The sequence below is a fragment of the Amblyomma americanum genome, chromosome 1 (assembly GCF_052857255.1).
Source record: "Amblyomma americanum isolate KBUSLIRL-KWMA chromosome 1, ASM5285725v1, whole genome shotgun sequence".
Taxonomy (NCBI): domain Eukaryota; kingdom Metazoa; phylum Arthropoda; class Arachnida; order Ixodida; family Ixodidae; genus Amblyomma; species Amblyomma americanum.
This window is the reverse complement of record NC_135497.1, coordinates 168,180,836-168,193,827: the sequence shown is the minus strand read 5'-3', so window position 1 is coordinate 168,193,827 and position 12,992 is coordinate 168,180,836. Positions and strand designations below refer to the sequence as shown.

The 12,992-nt window shown below is 46.5% G+C and overlaps 1 pseudogene; it reads right to left on the bottom strand.

Moving 5' to 3' along the window:
• Positions 1 to 2,043: 2,043 nt before the first annotated feature.
• LOC144114163 (uncharacterized) lies at positions 2,044 to 8,923 on the bottom strand (annotated as a pseudogene).
• Between the last annotated feature and the right edge of the window lie 4,069 nt (positions 8,924 to 12,992).

Sequence of the window (12,992 nt, the reverse complement as noted above, 5' to 3'; positions counted from 1 at the left end):
TTGCAACAACAGTGCGGGACGCCAGAAGGGAATCGGCGAGCCTGCACGAGCAGCTCGTACTGTCCATCTCTTTCTTGGTGGTGCAGCTGCAAAAACAAGCTACAGCCGCCATCAACTTATGTTTTTTTTATTGTTTTTAAATCTTGTTTGCTGGCACTTTTTTTACAGCCTTTTGCAAGACGCAGAATGCGTGGTTTTTTTCTTATGGTGTCTTTTTACCTTCTGCAAGAAGCAGAAGGTCTTTGACAATATCTAGTCGGCCTCTGTGTATTTTTTCAATGGTGCCTCTTTACCTTCTGCAAGATGCAGAAGGTGTGTGATATTCTCTAGTCAGCGTGTGATGCAGAAGGCATGTGATATTCTCTAGTCAAGTTGTTTTTGCATAATTGTAATGGTGCCGTTTTAAAATTTGCAAGACGCTGATTTATGATATCTAGTAAGTCTGTATCTGCTTTTTTCTGATGGTACTGTTTTACTTCTGCAAAATGCAGAAGTGTTAATGGCCTAACGATTGAGTTGCTGCTACGGGACTTTTCATGCAGTATTGCCTGCATTGTAACAAGCTGCATGTTTTGTACGTCTCGGCATGACTGTGCTCCATGTTCTGCTGTTCATGAAAAACCTCTACACGCATACCACCTAACTGATGTAACTGTGATGTTTACACGTCTCTATATATGTATGAGGACTCATTGCTAATGCTGCATTCATTGCGAGCAATGCGACTTGCATTAAGTGCGATACGCTTTATGATGCACCATTTGCATCGAAACTGCTGCACTGTTCATCATATGCAGTGATAAGGGCCATTTGTAATGTAATAGTAATATTTTATTTTTACTTTCCATCATAGTGATGGGGGAGCTAGGGAGAAAAACTTGGCACTTGGCTTGGCGTGCCCCCCCCCCCACCCCCCCAATCAATAATAAAAAAATGAAAAAGAGGCATGAGGAGAACAGTGTACCATGTGCAGAAAATAAAAGTTCACTCGACAACCCGTTATAATCATAGATTGTCAGCTCGAGATTCACAAACAAAAGTGAGGACATTTGCACGAAACATGCGCAGAAATTTGGTTCTTCAAAAAAAGTGGCCACCATTTATGCAAGAAAAAAAAGATAAACAAACAAAAAAGGACCCATTTTGTTCCCACTAGCTGCAAAATAGTGAGACAAAGTGAAAGTTCAAAGCTTTGAACACCCCCATGTCGCACTTTTGCACTCTGAAAATAAGGAAATGCAACAATACAAATGCCACTTTTTAGATTACAAAATGAAGGTTTTAGGTGAAGAGAAATGAATGAAGAATCACAATGACAGCAAATAAAATGAACAAAAACATTTCCTACTAGAACATATCTAGAAAATATCAGGAAACAGGTTCAGCCACCAATAAAACTAATCTGATATCAGCTTTCATTGCTTGCTGGAGATGAAGGCTATGTTTTCTTAATAAATTCAAGTTTTGAAGGTGATACCATATCAGCTGTTTGTCATAAATTGTGCAACATAACACTTTATTCCATATATGTGGCGGTGCTGGCAGGATAATGTGCAACTTTTCTCTGTAAGGAAGCCAGTTCATTCAAAAAATCAACATTGTTTTTAATTTCCTTCTTATAGGCTAAAGCTAAGCAGTAAGCGTACATATCATATATGGCCATTATGTTATGTTTCTGAAAGGGCGGAAGAGACGGATGGTCATAAGGAGCGTTGGAAATATTTCTTAGCATTTTTTTCTGCACTCCATATATTTTATGCATGTTACTTAGGGTTGTCGTTCCCCTGGCAAAGTGACAATATTTTATGTGCGAGTAGAACAATGCTTGGTGTAACAGAGTTTTAACCTTGGTAGGGAAGGTATGTTTGTTTATATTAGTCAAGCTAATGAGTCATGACAACTTCTGTATAACGTGATCCACTTGAGCATCACATGACATCTGTTCCGTGCAGACGACACCAAGTATTTTAAATGAGCTTACAACTTCTATATATTAATATGGCAGATATCTTCATCGATGAATATGTTCCTATTTTTTGGATGAAAGGAAATAGCTTTTGTTTTATTAGCATATATATTGAACTTTTTTCATTTAGACCATTCTTTAGGTATGTGCGAATAGTGAATTTCAAGTTCGAAGCGAATATGAAGCGAATAGTCATTCTGTTCGAATATTTTCGAATCGAAACGAATATTTTCGAAGCAAAGCGAATGGTTTGCGAATGCAAACACAGCTGTAAAAAAAATATTTACACTGGAGCTCGTAGTTTCTAGAATTCACAAGGTAACTGAATGAAAGAAAAGCACAACTAGTACAAGGATCTAGAATAGTCTAGAATATTTATTGGCACTTCTGCATGCTCTGTGTGGCCTTGAGGCATGTGCTTGCAGGAAAGGTTGAAATTGTGAGGTTCGAAGTTGGCATTCAGCATGTGGCACGTCAATGAAATATAGCTGTCTCCTGCCCTTGACATCCAGCTGTCCGTTGTCAACAAATAACACTGAACTCCATTCTGAAAATGGTGCCGAAGTTCTCCTTTTATTCGCACCACTTCCTTAGAGTATAGTTCCGGCACAACACTCCGGGAAAACGTAGTCCTGGACGGTAGCTGGTACTCGGGAGCAGCAGCTTGCATTATTGCTACGAACCCTAGCTCTTCTACAACTGAGTATGGATGAAGGCCGGTAGCAAGGAACAATGCCTTTTTCTTTGTTAGCAACCTGGCTCGAGCGTTGTTACTTTTGAGCAATGCCCTGAAAGGTCCAGGTACCAGAACACTTGCTTCAAGCTTGTTCATATCTCTTGCCTTTTTGCCACTCTGGGCACTGCGCATCTTTTCAAACCGCTTGAATTGTGGATGATGCTTCAAGTGATTTATCAGAGTTGTGGTAGTGCCGCTCGGCATCTTCAGGTTCATCTTGCACGTGCAACACTTCGAGTCTTTCGGTCCACGCTAAAAAAACCCCAGATCGCGCTCCGGCATATCTTAGGAGGCAGCTCATCCATGGTTTCATCGTACTTGCACCTGTTTAAAAAAATCGGCAGAATTAACGCGACAGAACTGACTAACCACGCTCACGCGCAGCAGAACTGACACTCAACGTTCCCACCAACATTACTAGATCCCTTCAGTTGTCAAACTCCCCACCGCGGCGGCCGTCGATGTGTGGCCCATTTTCGTTTCCGGTCGCCAGATGGCGCGGCGGCCACGGTTAGCCCGGTGCCCTGCGCTGCCGGTTTGCGTATTATAGATGGCATTCTTTGCCTTGAAATTGTCATGCACTGCTCCTCAGATTTTTGCAGTAATTAGGGACCTCTTCGAACATTGGGGCGAGGCTATAACTGACGGAATCAACAGGAGAAAGCACCAGCAGTGATGCTGCCCCGAAACTCATTCACTGCCGTTGTTTGCATGCATATACTACTCAAAATGAAAAATAAGCAAAGCAAAGAAACTTGCCTTTTCTCAGTAGCATGAAAAGCATTTATTGCCAGGCACAAAGGACGCACCCACAATGAAACTGTTAAGCATTGCTTCACGATAGACGAGCTTTTTTGCTGGCGATGGCGACTTTCTCGCGGGTTTGAAGGCGCCGGTTGACATCCCTGGCATAGAAATGCATCCGCGTGACAATGAAAAATATAGCACTTGGCACCTGAACGTGGGCTTGTGCTGATCACAACCCAGCCGCGTTAGGTAGCACTCATCCAGCTCGTCCAGGACCTTCCAAAACAGGTCCCCGCAGAGACCTTCCTCATTAAGAGAAAGTGACACTGATTCATTTACAACCCTCACGAAGTGTAGCATCTTGATGCTGGGGTGCCTCAGGCTACCTTCCTTAAAGCTCCGATACCTGGTCAAGTACGCGTCGGAACAGACGACAGGAGCTGCTGAGCTAATGTCATGCAGGCACAACTGGCACTCTGTGCGCTTGCTTACTTTGTGTACAATATACCCAGATAAGTAATAAACAACACTGTCATCTGGTGAACCTCTGAAGTAGCTGTGCTCATCGCTCATTTGGTCAGGGGTAACACATGGAAACGTTGTCATTTCCAACAGCCTAGCCTCAATCTCATTGCGCAAGCTAGCTTTGTTTGATCGATGAGTCTCTGCAGCAGTCTTCAATATTTCTTCTACACTGACAGGTACAGCATTCGGTTCGCCTTGAACACTTCCACGTAGTGCTGTCTTGATGGGCGTGTACAGGCTCAGCAGGCGAAATATCTGCGAGAAGTTCATGACGGTAGGGTGCGACTCATCACCTCCAAATGAACGAGCAAGGCCAAAATGCCGCTGAAAGAGAAATCACAAGCATTTGAGTAAAAGTGCATAATGTCTCTGAAGTCCAAACTAAAAGTGAAAAAATTCATGTTACCTCCAACGGGTCCTGGTTAAGCTTGGCGGTGAGTACGAATATGCGCCCTTGTCGAAGAGATAATTGATAATATCTAGCGTCGACATCAATGTGACACGTAGGGACTCCGTTGTCAGCTGAGAGGCAAAGAGCCTTGTGCCCTTCTCAACTGCATTTCGCTCAGTCACGTTCAAGACTTCCAGGAACTGCTTCATGATCTGAAAAAAATTGTGAATAATCAAACCATGCGGACACGCAAAGGCGTATGTAATAGTATAAGCCTAGGCTCCAGGAAGTGCAGCTGAGCTGCTTGCCTCTATCTCTTTGGAATGGCCCCTGATTCCCCTAGATGGAAGGTTGATGTTGAGCGCATCAAATACGCCGTTCAGCATTCTTGTGAAGGCCTCAGTGCCTTCTGAATCTTCTAAGCCAGCGGCTTTTGCTTCCCTGTACACGCGTATTCCAATAGCCGTCCCACGGCTAAAGAGCTGCAGAAAAAAAGAATTGCATTTTTCACATATGAGGACAGAAAATAAAAACAGCATGCTTTTACAAAAACAAGATCTACCTGTGTAGCTAGTCTGACGCTCATTTTGCGCAGGTTATCAGGGGCAACATGTGCTTCATTCAGTATTGGCACAACTCGCACATGCTTATTTTTCTCTGCTTCATACAGGGTCACATAATGCCGGAAATTGATGCGAAGGTCACCTGCCTGGAAGAAACAAAATCTAACTGTTAAACTGCACTGAACATTTGCTCATGCTTTTTTCTTTACCATTGCGTAGGTGTGCTTCCTCAGGTGATTTCGGATACACTTGACGATATGTGGCACATCGCATACGAAGTAGATGTTTTGTGATGGCTCCCATGGATGCTCAATAAAGTGGTGAGGTGCATCCATTTTGCCTGACACTCCAAACTGGGTCCACATAGATTTGTTGTTACCAGCCCCGTCACTGATCACAGCCAGGACTGACGCATTGTTCTTGTGAAGTTCCAGGATAGCACTCATTACGAGTTCTGCAAGAACTTTTCCGGGTGCTGCGCCTTTTGTCGCAAAGCTTGCGATTGGTTGCACCCAGTCTTCAAACAGAGGCACGAGCATCAGTACCAATGCGTGGTCGGCAAGTTGATTTGCGTTTGGTGCTGTAACGTCGCCATAGTCCACGAATCCATCCATCTTGCATGAGGTTTCATTGAAGGAGATACCCTGCTTTAACTTTACCTCATCGAGCAGCAATACTCCTAGCCGTCTTAGATGGCTTTTATCACAGAAATGGCCTTTGATGCTGTTCAGTGCAACTTGGTTGAAACCATATTTGCATGGAATTCCCTTTATTATTTGGCGAAGGCGAGCCTTTGATGGCAGCGGTAACAGCTGCATGTCAGCAATTAAAGTGTAGGCTTTTGGACTTGAGATGTGCAGTAGCAAACATGTCATCAGCCACTCGGCATCATACCGCCTCCCATTTCTTGACTTTGCTGTACGCTGCCATGAAAGCTGTCTTGAAGGCTAACTGCTGTCTGGCTGGAAGAACGCCAAGGGTGCTGTCAATTGTCTCCTCCGGGATTGCGCTAAGCTTCCGCTTCATCAAAACAAGCTCTTCTTTCAGTTTTTCTCGCCTTGAGGTTGCACGAATTGCTTTGCGTCGCACCGACTTCAAGCAGGCCCTCTGCTTTTTCTTGCAGTCCTTTTGCTGCTTTGCCGTTGCAAATCAGTTGCAAAAAAAAGCTTGTCCAAGGTCCGGCATTGAGCACATGTAGCATTAAGGCTCAATATAGTGCATGTGTTGCGCCTCCACGTTTCACCTTGTTTTGTTGACACCACTGATGATGTGATTTTGGGGTACTTTTTAGCAGGGCATCCCTGGCACAGCCTCAGCTTTTTCAGATACTGTATCAAACACTTCAAGTCATCAAATGACTTCAACTCAATGCCCTGCTTCCTGGCGTAGACACTACGTGGCACGAGTCGAGCATTTGCACACACAGTCAAATCGAGGTTTTCCGACAGCGCCACGGACGTTTCCACACGGGGAATATTGTTTCTTATGCTGAGCTTGTACAATAGAGCCGTTTGTTCGGCAACATCAAGAGACCAACCTTCAAGTTTTTGTCCCCCTTTGGCTAACAGAGCCAGCATGTCAAACAAAAATTCAGTACCATCCAGCGACAGGCCGTTTTCTGTTTCGTCGTAGCTATCTCCGAATGCTGCACTCGTACGCTCACCTTGTTCTTTTCGGCGTTTGCTTTTTGCAGGAGAGAGTCTGCGAGAAGGTGCTTTACATTTCCGTGTCGGTTTAGAAAGATACTTCGGGCAATTCGGGAACACGCGAGGCACGGCGTTGTCTTTCAGCGTCCATTTGTCGCGCGGTATCGCGACCACTTCACCGGAAATGTTGTGCTCGAAGACCTTCAAAATGTCGTCATCCTGGAAGTGATGATCACAAACGGAACACGAGCTTGAAAGCTTTTTGTCCAGCCTTGGTACTGTGCGCTCCCATAGTTGAAGGCGTTCAGCGTCGCGGGGCGGTCTGAAAAAATGTCTCTTCTCTCCCGCAGATCGCACAGAATCATAACCGCTTTTACAACCTGGCACGAAACAGTGCGGCATGATTCATGCGGTTGCAAGCACGGTGCACAAACACTACGCATCTGCGGATACGAGCGCAAACGTTGCCAAACGGACACACTGCCGCTCGCAGCCCACACCGGCGGGGGCGGCCGGTTCGACGCCTTGCCAGGCAAACGCCGTCGCGCGCGCCTCCACGCGGCGCACCACTGAAAGGCGTCAGGCGGGCTCCACAGTTTGAGAACTGGAAAGAATCTAGTAACGTTGGTTCCCACAGCGACAACCATGCAGTGTTGCCAGATGGTGCGGAGGGGCATGCCTGTTTTTTTCAGTTTCTCTGAAATTACAGGGTTCCCCAAACAATGCACACATTTCTTGTGTTGAGCTTGCTTATTCCTTTGATATTACAGTAGACATTACACGAAAACAACGCGAGAAACTGAGAATGGAAGGGCGAAAGACAAGACTTTTTACATTGAAATACACTGCAGATGCCGAACTTCCAGGACATGCCACTGAACTTCCGATGGCTTCACTTTGCTAGGGTACTCTAGCCACCTTACTTGCGCCCACTTCGGAAAGCAGGAATGCGGCATTTAGCCACCTAGTGGAGATCAGTGACGCTGCCCTCTTGAAAACAAAGCATAGTGAAGCTGTTGCTTAAAAAAAACTGCATCAACAGCAAAGCAAACGTAGAGCACTCCTTGAAACACGTTTCGTTTACCAATCAGGTTTTCTGGGAGCGCATAGCCCAATAATAGCCACAACGCCAAACCGTCTAAAAAGCAGCCAGAAAAAATCACCAATATGGCCAATCCAATCCAATCCATGGCCGCGGCCAGGGAGTTTTCTGGGTGGTCTTCGCTTTGCGTTGCCGCATCCTCTACGGAGTGCTTATGAATGTTGTGCATATATTTGAGCTGATTTACGAGTTTCTGTGATTCCGGAATGGTCGCGAACCCTGCGAAATGACAATCCGGAGTCGATTTTCTGATTTAGGGCAAGTGTGCTCTAGGAGCCCAATCTACCTGATCGCAGTGACGCAGTGCAATGGTGCCGCCATGAACTTCACATGTTGTTTGCATAGAAGATGCACTGACGACTAATTTCGGTTACATTTCCTGAACTTGCAGTCTATATCTTATGACATTAGTCCAGTGCTACCACGAGGGACTAATATTCTATAAAGCACACGGCTCCTCAAGGTTGATTAAGGATCACAGGGTAAAGTCTAGCTTCAAGCACTCATTGGCGCGATTCTACATGTCGCTGATCGCCACTTTCAGTATATTTAACAATTACAACTCTGTCATAGCCCTATATAAGGGCACTGTTCCTAAAGACTCAAACTTCGAAACACTTCGAAAATATTCGAGATTTCCGAACACTGCTATTCGATTCGATGCCCGAATCTAATACCACATTATTCGCTTCGATGTTCGAATCGTACAAATATTCGCACAAGCCTACCATTCTTCAATACTTACGAGGGCTCTGTTTGCCTGGTTAACTAGTTGATTGGGCAAAGGGGCAGAAAATAGTAATGTCGTGTCGTCTGCATAAATAACAAAGATTTGGCTACATCATCTATATCAATGCTTTTATACATGTTAAAGGTTTTGTAGTCTTGTAAAATCTATTATGTAGCGCTTACTGAACATTGCTCTGCTTGTGTACTAGGTTTGTGCACTTACTGCAAAAGTGGGCTTATTGCCTGCACAAGCTGTGCAGAAGCTGTGATAATTACCAGTCGAGCTTGTAGTCTTGCAATCTTTTTTTATCATGTCTGCATGACAATTTCTGTTGCACTTGACAAGACGTATGGAATTATTGTCGATGTTATGGCATGCAATATGGTTTGCTTATGCCTGTGCTCATGTGACCACCTGTGTGAAATGGTGCAGTATGCAGTAAAACAATTAGTGGTGTGCACTAAATAAACTTTCAGTGGTACTTTCTGATTTGATCAAGCATTGCCTGCTTTGCTTCAACATTACACTATTTATTCACGTGCTTTGTCATGCAATCAGCGAGGACAGGTGGCTCTCCACACAGCACAGGCAGGCTGCAAGATGACGGCAGTGGAGGGCCAGATGGGTCCACAAGGGCAACGGCATAGGAGGGTGAATGAAGAGTCTATTGGCTTACTGGACAAGTTGTTTCGGCTCGAGTTTCAAGTGGAGAAGGAGACTGAAGTGGCTGTGTGGCGAACTATGATGTATAGTAAATACACTGTCAGTGATGTGGCAGCTGGTGTGCACCCTTGCATCTTTGCCACTGCAGGCTTCCAGACACACCACGAAGAAGAAGCAAAAAAAAAGGCTGCCACTTCGTTAGCTGTAGCCAAAACAACCATGACATACACACAAGCATTGCCTGGACACTGCCTTGGCTGCGAATATTTGGCCGGCTAGTTCATTGCTTACGTTATAGCCTGCTCAACCGTACCAGTCGCTGCTGGAGACGATTTCTCCACAGCTGGCTGATAACATGTGCACGCACGACTTTTCCCCGGAGGTAGGTGAGGCGGGTCATTGTCTTTTGGGCAGGGGCCATCCTCGTCGTCCACTGATGTAGGGGCCTCCAAGCAGAGGTTGTGCAGCGCTGCACATGCTGCCATGATGACAGCCACTCGTTCCGGCTTGTAATGGAGCATCCGAAACCTCTGCAAGACAGATGTTGAGGCAAACACCCCTAAAAGGATGCTTTTGCAAGCTCATATTGATGACATTGATTCACTGCTATTTCCAACACACCACAAGTATCGTACAAATGCCAAATGGCTTTGTTTAAGCCTGTAATACTATGCATTTCAACAATGCTTTATGTGCCTTTGTGTTTCTGCTGCACTCAGTAACAACACAGGGGCAACTCGCACAAGGCGTATGTATCGTATCGCAATGCATATTCCTAAGTGCAACGAGCACGCTCCATTCTGGTAGCTTCAGTGCATGCGGACCACTGTAGCTCGATATATGTAATCGAGACAGGGCTTTCTTACTGCTTACCCCGAAGAAACTCTCCGTCCTCCAAGAGGCACCCGCCGCGGTGGTTCTGTGGTTAAAACACTCGTCTACTGAGCCGGAGTACCAGAGGTCGAACCCGACCGCGGCGACCGCGTTTGGATGGTGGCGAAATGCAAAAGGGCCCGTGTGCTGTGCGATGTCAGTGCACCTTAAAGATCCCCAGGTGGTCGGATTCGTTCTCGACACCTCCACTATGGAAACTCTTTCTTCCTTTATTCTTTCACTCCCTCCTTTATTCCTCCCTTACAGTGTGGTTCTGGTGTCGGCTGAAATAGGTGAGAAAGTTGCTGCGTCATTTCCTTTCCTCTAAAATCAGTTTTCATTTTCCTCCAACATGCATCTCACCACCTCACACTGCAGCCACGACTAGCGCCAGACGAACGCGTTGTTGCACGAGCCGGGGCAGCGGGGGTCTACGGCCAGGATTCGAAGGTTGGAGTCCCAGACTTGAAAGAAAACAGATACAACACAGGTTTAGGCATAAACTTCCGCTGTCGCAGCCCGGACCTCGAGCCGAACACATGCACTCAAAAACAGCAGTGGACGAAGTCTACTCACTATCATGTAGCTCAAGGCGTAATAGCCCTTGGGGATGCAGAAGGCTGCCCTGTGTGCAGCATTGCCCCGCGGCGCCTTGATGGCGATCAGAGTGTCATCGACACTCCCAACAACGCCGCGGATGCTGCCGTGGCGATGGAAACCCTCCTTCGCTGCCGCCTTCTCTTTGGGGCTCGCTGGAAAGTGAGCCCACCCGTTCCGCGACTCAACTTGCACGATGGCTTCGGCAGCCCGCCGCACACATTTGCTAGCCGTCGTTCAATTGCGCTATCCCGACGCGCTTTGAAATCAGCCGGTGGCGAAAAAGCGAAACGCGCACAGAAGGCATGCCGCTCCACTGACAGCGCATTTGCTCGCAAACCTTCCAGTACATCGCCAATTACTTGACACGACCGCCGTGCAGTGTCCTTCTCAAATCGAAACTCGCGTCGAAACAACTCGACCGACAAGCCAAAACGTCTTTACGGACTCTCCTCATTACTCGCGCCGCCGCGGTACGCTGCTACGTTTGCCGCCATTTTTCCTCGCAAAGATTGTGGGCGTACTAGGGGCTAGGTTTTTCGCTTGCAAGTTGCAGTCAAATTCAGCCCACATAATTAAGTGTGCAACGTCATCACTGCAGCAGTGGTCACTACGTGAATAGAAGCCACCGGTGACGAAAAATTCATGTCCGCCGGCCAAGGCCTACCAATAGGAGCGGGGCATTGTGAGCATTTTAGTACTAAGAGCGGTACGTAATACGGCCCCAGAATTGCTTTTGAGAGGTAATTTTGCTGTGCTGTAATCTAATCTATTTATAGGGTACCTACGGTGCATGAATCCCGCGTGTCCGCCGTACCGTACTTCTTCATGAAAATATCAGGAAAAAAAATAGGTTTGGTTGGAATAACCCAGAGAATGAGACGAGCGTTGTATGTGCTTGACCATTCGCCGCTGGCAATCGCTCCGTCTCTCGGCCATCCAGTTATATTTTTCCAGCATTCAGAGCTGCGCTCAAGCCTATATCTACGCGGAAGAAGTTGAAAGCAGTACGCAATATGAAAGATAGTGTAATCCAATGTTACCATCCAAGTTGTTCGTCCTTTTCTCTTACGCTTCAAAAACGGACTGCGTTAAACTCGGCGCGTCAGCAGCGCGCAGCTGAACTCGGCAAAACATCGCCGCCTTCGCATTAGGAAGCGTAGCGCGTGGCTCCTATAGTTCATATAAATCAAGCGCCTCTCAGTGGGCCACACCGTTGCAGAGTTTTTTTGCGTCGTTTTGGTTTGTTTTTTTTCTCCGGCTCGGTTGTCGTAGTGGAAAGAGACAGCCAAGTACGAAGACGCCAACATTCGGTCCGAACTCGTGACGCCGTTACCGAAAAGGACAGGTTGCCACCGTTTTGAAGTGAATAGCGTTTTTGCGTAGCCTCTAGGATCCGCGACTAAGCTTCGGTGTCGACGTGCGCATTTTACATGCGAAATCGGCCGGAGATGGCGACACCTGTATTTCGTTTTTTGGGGGTTTTTTTCTAGCTTATAAAAGCTACGTTTTAGCGGAGAGTGGTCGCTTTTCGCTTAAAGCGCGGTACTCCATCTATACAGGTGCACTTCTATTTGTTTTCAATGTTCTTTTAAGCTGAATTATGGGGCCGCTGAAGTCATCTTAAGAGGGCAATGCGATAGCAGAGTGTTCTGGATACATTGCACGCAGGCTGAAGTTGATGGCAGTTAAACACTGGCAGTTAAGAGACTGGCAACACTTAGAATGATCAGCTGCGGGTTCGTCTTTGCTGGGCGACAGTCCCATTCGCTTGTCTTAACGAACGGCTCTCCTCCGACCCCTGCCGTCCTTCATCCCATTTCCATCTTTCAGCCTTGAGTTTTCCTTCCTTTCAGGATAAGCCATTCGTTACTACGCCAAGGAACGGGTATCGGCCATCGCTGTCTCTTTTCTTAAGCGCTTTCTCCAGCAGCGCACGCGGCCTATGCAATTCATATGGGTGCACGTGCGCACCTCCTTACTCCCTGATTACGAGGCTGCCCACAGTACAGCCCGAGAATTAACGGATCGCGCAAGGGATCAACGTCTTCCCCCTTCGCTGAGGACCGCATGGTTTTATATCTGGGAATTTCAATATCCTACCCTCTGTAGCTCAGACCCGCTACCCTCCGGGACACAAGTCCGTAAGCGAAGTGTAATAAATCGTATCGAGGCAACTTGAATGGGGATCGCTCCCTAACCCGGCGCAATATGCGGCCATGTTTCTGGCGCATACTCCCCCATATGTAAACTATGGCCAAAAGGCCGATTAATCACATATTTTATGGGCATGTCCCAAGGACGCACCACCTAAAAACGTAGTTAGCCAGAAGACATTTTACTTCCTTTTTACTCATTTCTGTTGAGTGAGTAGGAGCTACCTACAGGCAGTTCATCAAAGAAATTCATGATTTGGGACTGCAGCTACTTTCGAATGAAGCCTTAGCCCACGA